Here is a 19,418-nt window from a genome sequence, read left to right on the forward strand (position 1 = left end):
TGTCAGAATTCATCAATATTTCTGCCTCCCTAGAACATGTTTCCCAGCAGCAAATCTTCAGATAAGTCTTCCTGAAATCATTCTTTTCTAGAGGTTCACAGATAGCATAGGCTGTAACATCCTGAATCAGCCTGAACCCACCAACTCTTTCATTTATTCTGGTCTCGTATGTCTCATCTCTCACCCAGGCTTAAATAAATTCCATAAATTAAGTTTGCCTAAAATTTATTTGTCATTTTTAAGCCACATTTTGCTCACCTTTAGTAAGAAGAGATTAACAAACTGAACAGTGGTGGATCGTTAGGAAAATAGATTAAAACAAATTTAAAAAGGGCAGTTTGAGAAGCCTGAAAAAGTGACGAGAAAATGTTTATATTTGGGGCTGACCTGGGAATTAATTTTTCTAAACTAAAAATTAGAAGGATTCTAATGGAAAGAGAAGTTCTGCAAGGAGGTCCCAGACTGCCATGGAGATGAAGAACTTTAATTATTACAGTGGAAATGATTAAATCATAGAAACTTGGAGTGATTTGTTCAAGAGGAGAATGTAGGAAAGGAAAAGGATGAGACAGATGCTTGAAATTAAACTGTGTGATGGCAGGATAAGATAATTTGTCTGGCTTCCAAAAAGAGAATGAAAGGAGACAGGTCATGGTGAGTTTGTTATGCACAGTTCATAACAATATTTAATTAGTTCACTGCATACTTCCTGGGGTCTACTGGTGCCTGCAGGAAATGGGAAGAAATTTTTTTTTTCTTGTTTGATGTCTAACTTTCCTTTTGGGATATGGCGAAGATTGGTTTTCTTCTGAAATATCAGAGATTCACTACAGCTGGAAAACAATCCCTGGGCATGGTATTTTGGTTCATCAGTGACAGCAAGAAGTGTTTCAATACCCTGTTAGTGGTGTCTCACCAGCATGCTCCTGCTTAAACTGATCTCTCAGCTTGAGGTTAGAAAATATTTCCTCTAACCAGAATGACAAAGACTTTTTTTTTTTTTCTTTCATCCATGCTCAGGGCATGATCAACCTCTTGACATTCTCTTCCATTTACAGCTATCTGGCAGCTGCAGAGACATGGGATACTGTCCTTTCCCTAGGACAGACTGTAATTGTCTTTGGGGATCAGGTTTTCTGTGGGGACAGAGAAACTATCTGTGAGGCAGAGGTTAGGAATAGTTCACAGAATAACAGAATGATAAGGTTTGAAGGAGATCATCTATGATTCTATGATTCTAGTTCAACTTCCCCACCAGACCAGGTTCACCAAGAGCATGTTTCACAGGCAGGCTTTGAATGACTCCAGAGAGAGGACTCCTCCAGGCAGCCTGCTTCAGAGCTCTACCACCTTCAAAGACAAGACATTCCTTCTCAAGTTTAGATGGCACTATATTCAAGTCTGTGCCTGTTACCTCTTGTCTTGTCACTGAGCACCACTGAAAAAAAAGACTGGCTCCATCCTCCTGGCACCACCTTTTACTGATATGTGGGGTTATTCCTCCCTCAGTTCAGTACCCTACGCTCGTCCTTCATGAGGTTACTCTCTGCCCAACTCTCCAGCCTGTCCAGATCATGCTGGGTGGCAGCACAGCTTTCTGGTTTTTGTGTCATTGGCAAACTTGCTGAGGGTACAGCCTTTCCCTTCATCCAGGACACTGATGAATATGTTAAACAGGACTGGACCCAGTACTGATCCCTAGGGAACACCACTTGCTAAAGATTTTAAGCTAGACTCTATGCCACTGACCACATGTCTCTGAGCTCTATCTTTCAGCCACTTCTCAGTCTATTCAACAGTTTGTGTGGACCTCTTGGAAGTTACTGGCTGTTGCATGGTAAATTGTAGCTATATTTATGGTTATCTGGTTTCACTCAGATTTGTGGTCCAAAGTTATTCACCTTCACAAATTCCTTCCAGATGAGCATCCAGGACTAGAACTTAGGTAACACACAGCTTTAGAGTGGTGATATATTCAATCATGCACAGATTCTGCAAAGATGTTTATTTGTATTTTGTACAGAAAAATGCCTTATCTACTTTTTTTTTTCCATGGTAGTAAATGGGACCTTGATCAAATATGTACAGAAAAAAAGGCTTCTTGATCTTCTGATGAGAAAAGGTGGTAGATTTGTGGGTGTTTGGAGGTTTTCATATTTGGTTTATTGATTTTTTTTCATCCACTCTTTTTTTTTTTTTTTTTTTGGCAAATTTTCTCCTAAAATCACAGTTACAGCATTTTCTGCTTCTCATTAAAAAATCATTATCCTCTCTTTGATGGATCTAATAATAGCAAGAAAGTCATAAGAGAAGTGGATGTCTCTGCTTTTCCAGCTGGTTGCCAATGCCAAGTGTAAATTCTCTTGTACAAGAGGAATATTTAGGTTCATCTCTCTTTTCCAAGTTTGACACTAAACTTGCAGGGAGCAAATACTTTCAGTTTACTTTTGCATCCCTCATGTAAAATTAAAACAAAACAGAATACATGAATAATTTGCTTGGTGCAAAATCACTCCCCTATTATGTCTTACCAAAGAAGTCCATTCAACTCACAACAAGGAAACAAAAAACTTTTGATGCATTTTCAACCTAAGATAGGCACATTTCAGCTGCTATCTTCTCTCTATTAATTGCATGGGGAATGAAAGGTGACTATTCCTGAATGGTGAGATTCCTTGTTGAATGCCCAAAGTCTGAACTCTCAGCTGTCAGCCTTCATCTGCTCCCTACATCTTCTACATCTATCATATAAATTATTCAGGGGGAAAACTCCAGGCACTTCTTCAAAACCTCAGTGGCATTTTTGCCAGGATCATAACGTTCTCCTTCCTGTTGGGCCAGAACACAAAGGCTATTCATTTCAAAATTCAAAGCATTCGTGAGTGATGTCTGGATTCTCTATTTAGCTTTACTTCACACATCTTTTCCCTGTGGGATAATAAAAAGTGAGGTCTGTGTAAACTTGTAGGCCCTAATATGCCTCGACACTCAAAAATATAGCAATCTAACTGTATACTTTACAGTGGCTTGCAGCTGAGATAAACTCACAGTGATCTAACAATTTTTTAAAATAGCAATTACAATTAACTCTTATTTTAAATATAACCAGCATGACATTTTCACTTAAATAAATCTCATGAGACAGAATGTGTTATGTTGAATTAACACCTTTACAGGCTCTGTACTTTTTAAAGCAATTCCATAAATTAACAATATTCCAAATGACTGAATCCTGCCTCTCTTGCACACAAAATCTGAAACCTTATTTTCCACATTTCCCATTTGTTTTCTATTAATTCATCCTTTTTCTTTCTTTCTCTTTTTTTTTTTTTTTCAGTCTGAATGAGGGTGATTTTCATGTCTCTTGCCCATGAAGAGAAAAGCCCTCAAACATTTCATTGGGTCATTCAACTTCTGTGGCTGCCTTTGCAGGCTTTTACTTTTGATGATGTTCATTGCCTCTGTGGTAAGCATCCTCCAAGGATCAGGCTTTGTGACTGCTAGGCTGCAAGACCATTGGTGGCTTGCAGATATGTCATGAGTAAGCTGAGAATACTGCCAGTTCATATGACTGTCATATTGCTTATCTCTAGATCTTGGGTTAGTGTGTTTTCATACCTGGACATATAAGGGTGGATATGACAAACAGGCTCATGAGGCAATGGCTTAATAGACAGCAAAAACCCCATTTGTGGTCACTATGGAAACATAACTTGCTTGGGATTTCTGCATACCAGTGCTTAGTTTCTTTCTGAAATCTTTGTAGATCTGATCTCCTTTTCCTACTGCTGTGAGGCAGGAGTGGTTTCCTTCACAGTATGTAACGATTAGGTGACACCAGTCAACATATTTTCCATAGCTTGTCTTCTGTTGCTATTGTTAATCCATGCTGTTTGCAACCTGAGTGATGTTAAAGAGGTTTATATAGGTTTCAGAGAGTGTGACCAATCAGACAAAAAACTCTTGTGATTCAAGGGTATGTCAAGGATATGCCAACAGTGTGCTCAGGTGGCCAAGAAGTCCAATGGCATCCTGGATTGTATCAGGAATATTGTGTCCAGCAGGAGTAGGAAAGTGGTAGTGCCTCTGTACTTGGCACTGGTGAGGCCACACCTCGAGTACTGTGCTCAGTTTTGGCTCTCACTGTGCTCTCATTGCAAGGACACTGAGGTGCTAGAGTGTGTGCAAAGAGCAACCAAGCTGATGAAGGGCCATAAAGGCCCAAGACACAAGTCTTGTGAGGAATGGTTGAGGAATTTGGACTTGTTTAGTTTTCAGAAGAGGAGGTTGAGGAAATCACCTGTTTGTGCCAGGGGAGGTTCAGGTTGGATATTAGGAAAAATTTCTTTACAGAAAGGGTTATCAAGCATTGGAACAGGCTGCCCAGGGAGGTGGTGTAGTCACCATTCCTGGAGGTATTTAAAAGATATGTGGATGTGGCACTTAGGGACATGTTTTAGTGAAGGTGGATTAGCAATAGTGGTGAGATCGTGAGCCTGAGGTGAGCAGCTGGACTTAATAATCTGAAAGGTTTCTTCCAACCTCAACAGTTCTATGATTTTGTGAAATATGCAAAACTGACTCTTTCTTTATGGATTAAGATTCTGTTTCCTTGACAAATCATTTGCAATTTTAAAGGTTAACTGCACACAAAGACCAACAACAACAACAACATCTTCCACTATTTTATTACTTTAGTCATTACCAAAGAAACTGGAACCAGCACTTTATTATGAGATTTAGAAGTCTGTAATACTCACTTAGCTATTCTCTGTCATCTTTTCTTCTTTTGATGTTAATCACAAACAGCTAGAACCAGAGGATAATGAAGAATTAAAAGATTAGCTATAGGGAAAGTTTACACATTAAAAGCAAAGTCAAAGAGCAAAGAAGTCACAATGACAGATAATGAGAGTAAGGAATATAATTCCCCTTCAACCAGTGAGATAGACAGAAAAATATCCCCACAGGATATCTCACACAGGAGAGAGCACTGTTTACCTCTGGAGAAACAAAAACAGCATCTAAACTGTACTGAAGGCTTAAGAAATTAAGCTAAACTATTTTGTGCAGATTTCAGTGATCTTCTCCATAGTCTCCTGCAGAGTGAGTGTTTATGAGAAGAAAAGGAGACTTAACAGTTCCAAAACAAGTGACAGTCTAGCACACAGTATCCCCCTGGATCTTTAGCTGCACTAAACAAACATAAAAGGTACACCTGTAAATGGATGAACCAAGAATAAAACAGTGGAGTTCAGGGTAACTATTTCAGATGTGGACAGCCATAGAGTGACAAATGTGCTAAGATACTTGTTTCTACTTTCAAGAAGCTCTGTGGTATCCTGTGTGGCTTTCTAACGCATCCCCAGAAAGGCATTGGTCTTCCATGCATTTGAAATCATAGCTGCCACCCTTGCCCATACCTCATCTACTTTAGAGCATCCACAGTAACACCAGATGCTTAGACAGAGAAAGATTTAAATTATCAAAACATTGGTATGCTGAATCCCATTACAGAGCAAAAAAATCCATTACAACTGAGGGAAAAGCACTTCCCTAGCCCCAGAGGCTCATCTTTTTTCCATGTGGGATGTTAATACCTGGCATCTCAGTGAGGAGCTTTCTGCACTTCGGGCACAGTGTTATCACAGGAGGGCACAATGAAGCTGCACCTCAGCATCTGAAAACACAAATGTGAAGGTAATGATCCTTTCCTGTGTGTTGAAGCATCCAAGAGCATAAACACGTCTAAAACACACTTTGGTTCACTTCTGGGTTATTTTTTTAGTATCTGTACAAGCTAGTAAAAGCTCGATAAAATGGGCAAAAATATTAATTGTGTGATAGTGAATCTTAAAATGTCTTGAGTAAGGCCTACAGTAAGCATTGAAATAAACATTTTGAGTAGTATGCTTTTTCATCTCCCTCTTTTATTTCTCCACTTTTTTTCATACAGAGAGCTTGATGAACAAATAGTCCTGCAGAGCCTTTATTTCAGGCTTGCTCATATGCTGGATCTGTTACATTGGAGTGGTAATAAATCATGCCCAATCAACACTAGAGATGTGCCTCTCTTCCTAACCATCAGTATCACAAAAGCAGACAAAAGGATTGTTCTTCCTGATGGAAGGGCTCAGAAGGTGCCATGTGTGTTGATCAGACATGAAGCTGACGGTTTTGTGACCAGTGATCATAGCCTGTTCCCTCTCTGTTTATGACAGAGTAGTAATTTCAGTAGTGAAGACAACTGTGTGCCTCTTCTGTGTAGGAGGATACTTCTGGAAAAATGTGTGGAATAAAACTTTACAATACATCAACTTGCTGTCACTGCTGTTTCTAGTTGGCAGTTTTCCACTTCATAAACACACAAGTCTTTCCAAATGAATAGCTATTGAAAGTAGCTGCATTGTTTTCCATTGCCACCACACACAATGCAGTGATCTTACTGTGAAAGTTTGTGTGCTGTAGTCCACTAGCAATCATCTGTACCATCCAGACTATGCAACAACTTCTGTTGTTCCTGCTGTTGAGTGACAGTTTTAATCTCCCTTTCAAGGCAGAAATGACAATTTGGGAGCCTCTTGAGTGCATAAAGGGTTTCTGGTACAAGTGTCAGAGAAAATAGACTTAATCAGCAGAAATTATTTGCAGAGGTCTGTCAGTCTATAAAATAATGAAAATTTTATTGCAGTCATTGCTTAAACTTTGGAAATACAAAGGTGGCCTGCCGATAATATTCAACATTTAATCCACCTGTATAGATTTGGCTCTTTCACCAACATGTAAGAGATTTCATTAACCTTCTGTTTCCTTCATTTAGTAAGCTGTACTCCTGCCACAGTACTAATGAGCATGCATTTTGAAGTCACCTTGATTAAACTGGAATTCAGGGTATTCTATATCTTTTGGAACTGAATTATTGCCAGTCTATTTTAAGAACTAAAAATACTTTCCATGAGGATGGCAGTCCTTACTGCAGCCATTTGTTTTCAAAGAACTATATCTGTCAAATAAACAATAATAAACTAGAAAAAACCACCACTAATCTTCCAGTGAAAAACAATAACAAAAGACAAAAACTCCCAAAACACCCAGAGAAACAAAACAACCACCCTCCAAACAATTCCCCCCCCCAAAAAAAAAAAAAAAAAGGATTCACAAGAACACCTGCAACCAAAGAATCACATAAAACCCAGAAGCTCAGCATATACTTTAGATACAGTCCAACCATGGTGATGTCCATCACCAGTGCATATTAACTCACTTATATCCTTATATTTGCAGAAGCTTATCAGTGAATGGTACAAGGATGACATATGAAGGCTTATCAATAAATGAATTTAATTTCTCAGTTAGTACAAACTGGGTCCTCGTTTTCTATACACACAGCAAATATCAAGTGAATGTGGTTACTGTGGTATTTTCTTGTCACTGAAAGGAAAATCTTAAACATCCATTTCTTATGATGAAAGGTTTGTGGGGTTTTCTTTCGTCTGATGTATCAGCTCTCTGAGATCTGATTCAAAGACAAGACATCCTAGTGAGGGCACTAATTAGGCTACATGCCTCGAAATGTTTTGTGTGTGTTTTGCTGTATCCACTGAAATCGCCATTAACAGCTCTAACCAAGGGATGGAGGCTGCATGTGTCAAATTACATTCAAATAGCTTTTATTCAGGAGAACGATTTTAAATTTTGTCATTATTTTTTTATCATGTGAGTATGGCAGGAAGATACATCCCATGTTAGAAAGAGATGTTTACAGTAAGGATCACATTCTCAGAGGTGTTTACCTTAATCCATCACATGAAGTCACAGAATTAACTAGGTTGAAGGAGACCTCAAGGATCATCAAGTTCAACTAATCACCCAACCCTGGCTAATCAACTAGACTATGGCACTAAGTGCGTCATCCAAACACCTCCAGAATACCTCACCAGTTCCACTTCTGAAAATGAAGTTCATTTTCTATTTTCCATGTCCTGTTGTATTTGAAATTCTGGTCCTTAAAAGCTCTTGACCTTCAGTGAAAAAGCCTTCCTTGGCAAAAATGCTCAGAGGTCTCATTCACCTTTAAATCATCACATTGAGTGAATGCAGCTAAGGATTCTGAAACAATCTGGATCCAAGATTGCTATTGGAGGGTTTTCAGTTTTGGTTTTTGGGTTTTGTTTGTTTTTAATTGATAATGACATGGAAAGGTTATTCAGAAGAGTGTAACATGGAGATTAACACTTGGTCATCTTTAGAGACTCCAAAGTTTATCAATGCTTCCAAACACTTGGCTGGTTTATGCAATTTTTTTTTCTTTATTTTTTAATCAAAGGGGTCCATAATCTACTTTTTTTTTTTTTTTTTTTAAATTCACAAGCTTTTGCTGAAAGAAAGAATAACTAGGATGCAGGAAGATGAGAATTGAAAATGCACAGGAAAAGTTTTAATGAGACTCTGTGGCAGATACACATTTGTAAAACAGTAATTACTTACATTTATGTGTAAAGACCAACTTGGAAGAGACATAATGACTTTGAGGGCTTTGCAGTGACAGTTCCTAAAAAAAAACATAGGAGTCATAAACACAACCTACAAGCAGCATTCTTCATCTATCTGACAATTTGCAAACTCACAGGGGATTTCTAATGATATTATGCCCCAAGCTATTGATCATCATCATCATAAAAATCAGATCAGCTCATTACAAAAGGCTCATAATCCAGGAGGGACACCAAAAATGTAGGATATGAACAGCAATTTAGACAGAAATACAGAATTTCCATGTACGTTGTTAAGATGATGTCAATAAAATCTTCTTCCATCTGAAGCAAGGAAACAGAAGTAAAGAATATAATTTGATTTTTTTTTTTTTTTTTTTGCTGGAAAAGGCAGTTTTATAATCACAGAGAATAAATAGGGATTCTATTCAAATTGAACAGAAAATTCTGACCAAAATAAAACTTTTATATTCCTTTTTTCAATATTTTGTTTCTACATTTTGGTGGAAACAGTTTGGCTTCTCATTTTGAAACAGCACTTTGGCTTTGTTTATTGAAGTGTATATTAAAAAAGCTTACATTTTAAGACAGCCTCTAAGTTTGTCCACGATTGTTTACCGAGGTGCTCTGCATATGGACTAATTGAGCTAAAGGCAATTATAACAGTTTTAGCAGATTATTTCTGATTTACAATAGTTTATAGAGAGAAAATGGTCATGTTTAGTTCTGGTTTGTTTTGTTCTAATACAGTTAATTTAGGTAAAAGTAACCTAAAAATGGTAGGAACACTAGCACTAAACCTATAGCCTTGAATCTTGAGCTGAAATTTCTAATCAGAGGTTATGAATGATGCTTAGTATTTATAGAATTAAATGAAATTTAGGTGATAAACATCTATTCTTTTCTTGCTTCTGGTGTAATAGGCTCTATTTTTCTATCATGGGAGCAGAGAGAGGAACCAATAAGATGTCAGTGGTTAATGAAAAGGTCTTGATAATGAATAATTTACTATTCTTGGAGGTATTTATGAAAATTAAATCTCACCAAGGGTATAACTGTAGAGCAGCTCGAGTGAATCAGAAAATACACTGCTCAAAGTAGTTTTGAAATTTGGGTCAGAGCAATGAGAATTTTCTTTCTGGATGACTGTTTTCACATAGCTAAAGGCTGTCATTTCTGTTTGTACTGAGTATAAATGAGCCAAACAGCACTAACATGATGAAAGAAAGATGGAAAAGACAACACCTCTGTCATGGGGAAAGTAAAAAGTGCTTAAGAATTCACAAGTCCACACTAAAGATTTTCAGAAATACCAAGTGTTTTTGGAGATCTTGCTTACTAAATACTCCACTTCCAGGAAAAGCAGTTGATGAAAAAAGTCAAGTTGCCCTTCAGTTTTCAAAAGCCTTGGAGATCAAGCGTGTCCAAGATGTGTTGTTCAATTAGGTGCTGAAAATAGACACATGCTTTTGGAAGCACTCAGCTTGGACAGAGGCTTGTCAAATGGACAGCTTCCCCATCTGCCTGCTAGCCTACAGGACAGAAGTGTCTTGGCATTGCTAGTTATCGCTGTGTGCCTGCCCAGAAGTGGGAGACTGCACGCCTGTGGTACTCAAGGCAGGGCTGTGGTGATGGACAAAGTGAGAAGAAGCCCAGGTATCAACCTTGCAAGCAGTGTTGTCATCGAGGCCTGAAGTCTGGGAGCTGGTTCAGTGTTCAGGGACTTGCTGTGGGTGTTGGAGTAAGCAGTTCACTGCTTCTGACTGAGTTCAGTCTGTATGCACACATGTCATGAAACCACAGCCTAACGACAAGAGCTAGTAACACTGCTTCCTGATCCCACCAGAGGTAAGTGATGGTGAGTGGGACAGTATTCAGCAAAGACCCTGTGATTACTCAAACCTCTGCTCTTTCTCTGTGAAGCGAGTGTTGCATCGCTCAAGAGCCTCTTAAGAGAACCAGCTGGCCTCTTCACAGCCATTCCTCTCGTTTCCATTATCTACAATTCAGACTTGAACAACTTGATATTTGCTCCACAGGCATCTAACCTCTCTCTTCTTAAACAGGAGCTAATGTTGTAACCACGACTGCAGGCAGCTTGCTGTGTTCATTCTCAACAGCTTCTGCATTACAATAATTTAATTTTTTTCAATACTGAAAGAACAGTTAGCATCCATTTGACTTTAGGTCTTTGCCATTAGTCCTTCAACTAATTTTTTTTTTTTTTGTCCTTAAGATTCCTTCCATTGTATGACTGTACTGACAGTTGGGGATGCAGGGGTCCAAGGTTTTTCTGATGTTGTGCATTTGAACGTGCCACCTAAAGTATCACAATATCACAGTATATCAGAGGTTGGAAGGGACCTCAAGAGATCGTCAGGTCCAACCCCCCTGCCAGAGCAGGATCACTTAGGGTAGTCTGCACAGGAATGCATCCAGGTGGGTTTGGAAAGTCTCCAGAGAAGGAGACTCCACAACCCCTCTGGGCAGCCTGTTGCAGTGCTCCATCACCCTCACTGTAAAGCAGTTTCTCCTCATGTTGAGGTGAAATCTTCTATGTTCAAGTTTGAACCCATTGTTCCTTGTCTTATCACTGTGAACCTCTGAAAAGAGCCTGGCCCCCTCCACTTGACATCCACCCCTCAGATATTTATAGACATTGATCAGATCCCCTCTCAGTTTTCTCTTCTCAAGACGAAACAGCCCCAGGGCTCTCAGTCTCTCTTCATAGGGGAGGTGCTCAAGTCCCCTAATCATCCTCATGGCTCTAAGGAGGGTAAGAAAAAAATCTCTCAAAGTGATGGCATGGCAACTCACTATGAAGCATGCCTCCTAATCCACATGCAACAACATTCACTCAAAGCAATTTACAGTCTCTTTCCTATTTCACTAAAACACATTGCAGCACTATAAACTGGAATTGCTTACTACTATTACTGTTCCTGTCAAAAAACCCCAGAAGCCTCCAGCCAGGTTTATGAACATCATATGAAGGAAGCATCATAAATACTCTCAAATTAACTGTATTTCCTTACCATGTCTGAATCAAAACTACTCTGAAATGCTTTAACTTCATTCTTTTAAAATGTGTTCCTTTCCCTTTCTTTAGAATAAAAAGTCTCAGATCTGATTCACTTTCCTTTTGTAGGAATTAAAATTCAGGACACAACATTTGGGTATTCTGCAAATTGCTTCCTCATTTCATCTTTAAGACAGCATTCTGGAATTTTTTAATCTTTTGGGGCTAGATATTGCTGTGACTGTTGAAAACATATGAATAATGTGGGTGTCATTTTCATACTCTTTTGCTTGGAACAGAGAAGGTTTTGGTTTTTAACACAGAAGAGGCCAATCTGTTGCAACTATAATAGTTGCAAGAAGCAGGGGGAAAAAGCTTCCCGGTAGTGTAAAGGAGAACCTTCTCTTCTGTCTCACACAGCAAGAAAGCTGTTGTCTAGTCACTGAGCAGGTCTTCAGTCAAGAAACAGCAGATGTTAGGTCTGAAATTAAGAGAACTGTTTCATCCCAGATGAATATGTGGCATCTGCTCCAAGTGGAAAACTCTGAGAGATCAGTAACAACAACAGTTTTCCCCCTCTCCCATGTGCACTGGCACAAATTCTGAACAATATCTCAAATGGCAGACTCTAAGACCTTGGAGGAAGTTGGATGTAAAAATGCAGGTATCTTATGGTTAGGGGCTACAAATTCTGCCTGAGGCAACTGGTGGCATTCATGACACTTGGCAACATCAGATCCCTTTGCAGTTCCTGGAGTGACCCAGTTTTCTCCAGAGAAGGCAAGAGTAGTTTAAACAGGCAAATAACTGCTGAGATACCCTGGCGGGGAATGTTAGCTCAGAGTATAAATCCTGAGCTCTGAGTATTGCTGTGAAGATAACTAGCATAGGATTTTTTTTTTTCTTCCAATAACCATAAAATATCCACAAGTTCTTCTCAGCAGAGGTAAGATCCTAGACTTCTTTCCCAGTTTGGTACCCTGTCCAGTAGGAGTTTAAATCTCACAGAGAAACCTGTTATCTCTGGCAAGGACAATGAGCCAATTACCACTCTTTTTGGCTAGCAGAGAGAATTGATGTACCTTTTTTTCTCTCTACAGGAGCTAGAGAAGTCAGCTGCAATACTGATTATTTCAGCTTTCCTTCAGGATAATTAGGAGGAAGTGGCTGAAGATCCAAAGGTAAATGGTAATTTTGGAGAAAATGACTGCGAAGGATAAACAATCTCTACTCTAGGGAATGAGTGAAAAGGATCAGTAGAGTAAGGTTAGGAAAAATACTTGTTCATTTGATAGGCAAGGAGGAAGATAGGGTCTTTGGGAAAGAAAATCAAACTCCAAGCAGGCAGGTAACCTGTTATAGATTGTATCACATACTGAGAAGTAAACCCTGTAATGAAAAGAAAAGGTAGGAAGCAAAGTATAGTAAGAGGTGGTTATGGCTGAAAGAAGAATGCTGAGAAGGTTTTAAAATAACAGTATTAAAAATTTGTACAATTTTTAAAAATAAGACCAGATGACTAAGAATGAACATAAATGGATGGTACATTCTGAGAGGACACCCTACCCCCAACAAAAAAGAAACAAAAGAACCCAGAAAAGTAGACAAAGTAGATTACTCCTAGTGAAGGAAAAATAAATTTGTCTAAATACTGTTGAAGCAAGAGAAGAAAAACTACAAGAAAAATAGAAGTTCATTACCAAACAGGCAAGAAAATCCTGGCAAAGGGTAATGACACACTGAAGAGTACACTCTTGTTTGCCTTCTCTGTAAGGCCTCTTTACAAAAATGACATATGACCCAAAGTCAGAATGAGATTCAACAGAGAGTGAACAGAGAAAACATATTTAAGGAACATTTAAGAAAGACTAGTATAAACAGTTTGGCAGTTCATGTGAAATTCAGTTTGCAGTAGTTACCGTAGTAGCTGTAGTATTCAACACATCATTTGTTGGTATCTTTGGTACCATATGACAGATGGGTGGTAGTGAGAACTGAAGAGTGGCAAAGATCTGATCCATCTTTAAAAAATAAGAAGATTCTCAGAGAGAAATTCAGGTGGCTTAGCATCACCCAGTCTGTTGGAATGAGACTCAAACACATCACTGTTACATAAACATTAATAAGAGTACAGTGGTAAGAACCAGCCAACATGGAGTTTTCAAAACAAATCAAATCAAACTATTCTAATTTGTTGTTGTGGGAGGAAAGTGAAGGAGGTGTAGATAGTCTAGATATTTTGCATCACAGATAACTTTTAAACTTGAATTTTTAAGCATTTGTCAGTGTCTTCCTTTACATTACTATTAACCAGCCAGGGAAAAATGGTTTAGATAACACCATCGTATTTGTACAAGTAATTGGTGAAAAATACTTGTAGAGTATTTTACTGTGAGGTTACAACAAGCTGAAATGGTTCTTTACTCCATTTGTGTGGTGTTTTTATTAGTAACTGACGAATTCAAGCACATAGTGAAGAAATACTGGGACGATCTCCCAGTGAAATGAAGATTAAATTGTGCACAACACCTTACATTGCAAATGTGACATGAGCCGGTAAAGTGACACTGGTGCAGAAAGGGCAAGTGTATTTCTGTGTGCCATTAAGAGCTGTGCTGCATGTGGAAAGAGAAAAGGTGAAGATACTCCCTCTTTGACTCACCATTTATGAGCCCCCCCACTGCAGTATTGGGAAACCTCAGTGCAGAAAAGAAATGTATGAGTTTTGAGGAAACATTAATGGACCAGAGCTTGTCAGTCAAGGAAAGGGAAAAGGGAGGCAGATAGAAGCTGCAGAGCTGAATCCACCTTTCTTGCTTTGCCTAAGGCAGACTGCATCTATCCTTGTTACTTATATATAAAACTTGATAAAGATACCACTGATCTCCCAAGACAATAATTTCGTTTCTCCACTGTTTTTAACATTGTACTTTCTCTTAGCCTTTTTATCTTGGGGTTAAACCTCATTTTTCTTTCTTCTCTTGTAGGATTTTTTTAAAACCTTTGCTTATTCATTTTGGTCATTGAATATTTTTGCAACCTCTCTAACCACTACGCCTAGTCCTGATTAGCCTCCTTAATACACCTCTTTTCAGGAACTGAAACTATGCTTTAACACTTTCTATGAAGAATGGCCTCTCATAAGCCCTAATCTATCAATTTTATGTATGTATTGAAGTATTCTTTCTTGCACTCTATTGTTTTATCTGCTTTTATTGGGGTTTTTTTTTGGTTTTTGTTTTTTTTTTATAGTCTAAGGCTTGTGAAACTTGTCATTTCTCTGACTCCTTTAATCTTTCCATTCTTCAATCATTGTTCCTTTATTAGAAATAGATCTGGTTAAAGCTTTTAACTATTTGCTATTGTAAGTTCCCCTACTGAAAAACAAAGCAAAACAACTTCCCAGTGAATTTGAAGGATCCAAGACCTGAGTTCTTCTTCCAGATGTCCCCTAGGGAGTGAAAGTTTGTGGGTTTTAATCATATCAAACCCTTTTTTCTCTGAGTTTTAGCAAGCCAGACCTGCTCTTGCTTTCTTTCTGTATTTCATCCACATGACATATTTCATTTTAATTAAAAGGTTCATCTGGAGCTTGGAGAATCAGAAGTGTCAGTCATCTTCTAGTATAAGGAGGACAATGCTAAATTATTCTATGTATGCAGTAAAGGAGGACAAGAAATCTTTGGAACACTTTTTCAGCAAGAGGCACAATACTTATTACACAAAGTTTTCATCTCTAAGACAGAGGAAACAGTGATGAATTTTGTGGAATATGCTACACTAAGAGTTTTAAAGAAATGGGTTTGATAAACATCTGTATAGGCGTGATCTGGATTTATTTGAAAGATTAATATCACTGTGACACATGAATGCATCACTACACAAAGTTCTTGGAGAACATCCCAAAGTGCTGTAAATATAGATGCAAGTAATAGCTTTATGCAATGTCATCTCAGAAAGTGTGTGTCTTGCCTAAAACAGAAGATATTGCCTTTTCAGCACAACAAATACTGAAAGAAAAAAAAAAAACAGAATCCTTTAATATTCAAAAGACATTTCACTGTGTGATAAAGAGATTTCACAAAGGGTAGTAAAGAAAGTGTGAAATGTCAATACACCAAATAAAATGTACCTTAGACTATTCACAAGTTCCTGATTAAGTTTGATCTCACTATATAAACAGTAGCTTCAGCAGGAGGCAGAAGTCTGCACCGAAAATCTAAGTGAAAGAACACTCTGCTGTTACTAATAACCCTAGAGGGCAAAATCAGAATTGTACTTGAATATAAAATTTGAATCTATCAAAGTTTATGGTTAAATAATAGTGGCTGAAAAAAATATTTCTTTGGCTTATTTGGAATTTCTGTTTTTAAACATTGGGAAAACAGATTCTGAGACCCAGGGGGGAAAAAAAAGGTGTTGAAAGAGTGTTGTGGATAGATGTCAAGGCTAGAAATACAGTCTGTAATCTTTTGTAAGCTCCCATTGGCACAGGTAGCAAACACGTATTATGGCAGGATTAGCAAATGACTTTTCAGGTTACATGATGCTCTTTTTCTTTCCTCACAGTTTATCTAGTAAGAAGATACTAAAATATTTGGAACTAGATGCAAAGTGAGCATGAATTGTAAAGAACAGTGCCGTTATTTTCAGCTTCTAGACTCGGCAACTGATCCATTAAAGGAGTAGAACCTTGGTAGCTGATTTAATTTGACTGAAAATTGACCTGCTTTTCCTCAGCCATTTTTCCTCAAGGTCTTTGATGGATTTTCAGACTGAAAATCACAAATCCCAAATGTAAAATCCAGATGGCAACCATAAAATTTAGGTTAGCAACCCTGTCTTTTTAAGAATATTTAACAATATTTGTTTGTTTTCATTTGCTTATCCACAAATGAAGCTCTGTTATTTACAACACTTTGGGATTTGGGGTGGAGGTCATCATGAGCTGAATTATGGTCACCAGGCAGAAGTTATATCTTCAGCTACTGGCTGTTTTTCCCAGCTCTGCTGAAGCTATGCCAGTTTGCTCCTGAAGCATGGTCTGTTGTGACTGACATTCTTTAGCCCTTGTGTTCTTCCCATTTTTTAGTACTTTGCCTTTCTTCCTATTCTAATACAGTAATATAGAAGCATGTATAGTATAAGCATACAAATACATGGGCAGGTGTTATAGATACATGTAAGATGTGCTAATGTACAAATGTATAATGGTAATATGCTTATACAAGTTAGCTATTGAATATCAGCATTGACTTCAGCATCATTAATCTAATTTTACTGCAGTGTTGCAAAAGGCATGATTGAACTCATACTTCCAAAAGAATGAACACTGTCGCCAGGAAGCTGCTTGCTAATAGGACCCTTAGGGACAGATTATGTTAAATGCATTGGTTACAACAGCATGGGGAAAAAAAAAAAAAAGACTTATTTTATTATTACTTAACTAGGGATCCTTTGGAGAACAGCAAATGGGAGAAACACAATCTTATTTCTGAGAGCTGCAAAGCATTTTAAAGTCTGTTCACAAAAACGAGGGCAAAATCTTTGAGTTTTTAATGTACATCTATTTTCCTATCCAGTCTTTTGCTTTTCAGTGCCAAAACGCTTAAATCATCTTTTTGATTGCATGGAATAACATGTGCACTAAAATGAATGTTAATGTTGTTTCCTTTGCTTACTAGGAAGAAATGGTTCCAGGCACCTCATTTTCTCCAGACACATTTGGGAAATGATACAATTTGCAGAGTTGTGTTCAGAGGGTGATACAGAAGCACTTGGTTGAAAGGTGTTTTAGCTTGACAAAGCAAGTGAAGTGGTTGCTGTCAATTCATAGAATCACAGAATTGTTTGGGTTGGAAAAGACCTCAGAGATCATCAAGTCCAGGTGAAGCTGTTTCTGTTTGTTCAAGGAGTTCTGTTTGTTCAGGGAGTTTTGTTTGTTAAGCTATTGGGTGGGTTGGTTTGGGTTTGGGTTTTTTGCCTTCCAAAACCTGAAAGGACCCTACAGGAAAGCTGGAGAGGCATTTTTTATAATGGTGTCTAGTGATAGGACGAGAGAGAATGGTTTTAAGCTGAGGAAGAGCAGGCTTTGACTAGATCTTAGAAAGAAGTTCTTCAACATGAGGGTGGTGAGACTCTGGAATATGCTGCCCAGAACTGTTGTGGATGGCCCTTCCCTGGAGGTGTTTAAGGCCAGATTGGATGAGGCCTTGTGCAACCAAGTCTAATTGGGAGGCATCTGTACTCATGTCAGGGAGGTCGGAGTAGATGATCTCTGAGGTCCCTTCCAACCTAAGCCATTCTATGATTCTATTATTCTGTTTACCCTAATATTCATCATTAATATTGTTCTTTATGTTACTGTTTTTTCCCCCTTTATAATTATTAGTACATTTGCAGTTGACGTACAAATCACAGCAATCATCTAATATACTTAATTAAAAGGAATTAATTTCATCTTATTCTCTGTGTCTCTCATTCTGATATCTTTGTCACAGCTGTCTAGGTTTCCCTTCTAGTAAACATAGACTGAATACATGGAAATAATGGTGTTTCAGGTGTGTTTTGTCACACAAAATGTAAGTAATACATGCTTTATGATAAGGAAATTGTTCTCAGAACTTTACTGCTTAATTTGACAAGATCTCTGTACTGCTTGAAGGGGCTTGGAGTGACATACTCAAATATATTTTGTATTAAGACGTTAAAGGTCATCTTCTCATGGTCAGCTGTGAGTTTCAAGCTTAGCTTTTGCAATGTCTTTGGACAAGTGAATAACTGTTTTACATGTTGTTGATACTTGTTTCCTCTTTACAGGGTAGCTGTATGGGCAGCAGCTGGTTTTAGTTCTCCAAACTGTGTCTTACTCAAATAAAAGGTCTGGGTCAGAGCAATTTTTCATAGCATCAAGGTTCTAAAAGTGACCTTCCGTGTCTAGGAAAAGGGTGACTTATATCCTTTGTGTTATTCTTCAAAGCTAAAAAAGAAATGTCAGAATGAAGTTAAAAAAAAGGTCAGAATAAAACTAAAAAAGGTTACTGCAAAAATCAGTGAGTTCTTCAGATTCTTAGTCTTTCAATCTAAGTGTTAGAGAATCAGAGTGAGCTTGATTTCTCTTGTCAGCTGTAATATTAACCTATCACCTTGGTACAAAAAGCCTGTGCCTCTTCAATAAATAAAGAATTGGTGAAAAACAGTGTTTCCCTAAGTCATGCTTGCCTAAAATTACATAAATACAAATCCTCTGTTTTCACCTCTGTCTGTTCTGCAGTCTGTTCAGGAAGCACTTTTCAACATTGCAGCACAATACAAGCACTAATGTGGCCAAAAAGGACAACAAGCAAAGCAAGTAAAAGGTAAAAGCTTCTCTTTCTCTGATTCAGTTTGCAGCACCTTCCCATAAGATGACTATGAATAGAATCATCTGAATTTGGAAAAATATGTGAGTTAGTCATATGTCCATGCAAGATGAATTTTCTTCAAAAAATTCCTGAAACTGTATGTATCCAATTCATTACGGCAGTCCTTGTATTTTGGAGATAACAATGCCTTTCTCTTTCATTGCAAAAGATCTCTGCTAAAGATACCAAAAACCTTTGGAGATGCTTGCATCTTATGCTCAAATTCTGCTAAGAATTGATTGCTCTTAATTATTGATCATTCTTTCTAACTTTCATGTCATCATCCTCTTGGCTTTGGAACAGGTTCCATTTGTCAGCTTATAGCATAACAAGCATGCATATGAATGCATAACATGGAATATTTCTTTTAAAAATCCTTTAATTTTTATTATATTCTCTAGGTTTGGGGGGGGTTTTTTGCTAATGGAATTTCTCTTTTAAACATCTTAAAGCAGCAGAGTTTTATCTTATGGTCAAATGACATGGATCTATTTTCTTTGTCCT

This window comes from Indicator indicator, chromosome 12, assembly GCF_027791375.1.
Source record: "Indicator indicator isolate 239-I01 chromosome 12, UM_Iind_1.1, whole genome shotgun sequence".
NCBI lineage: Eukaryota > Metazoa > Chordata > Aves > Piciformes > Indicatoridae > Indicator > Indicator indicator.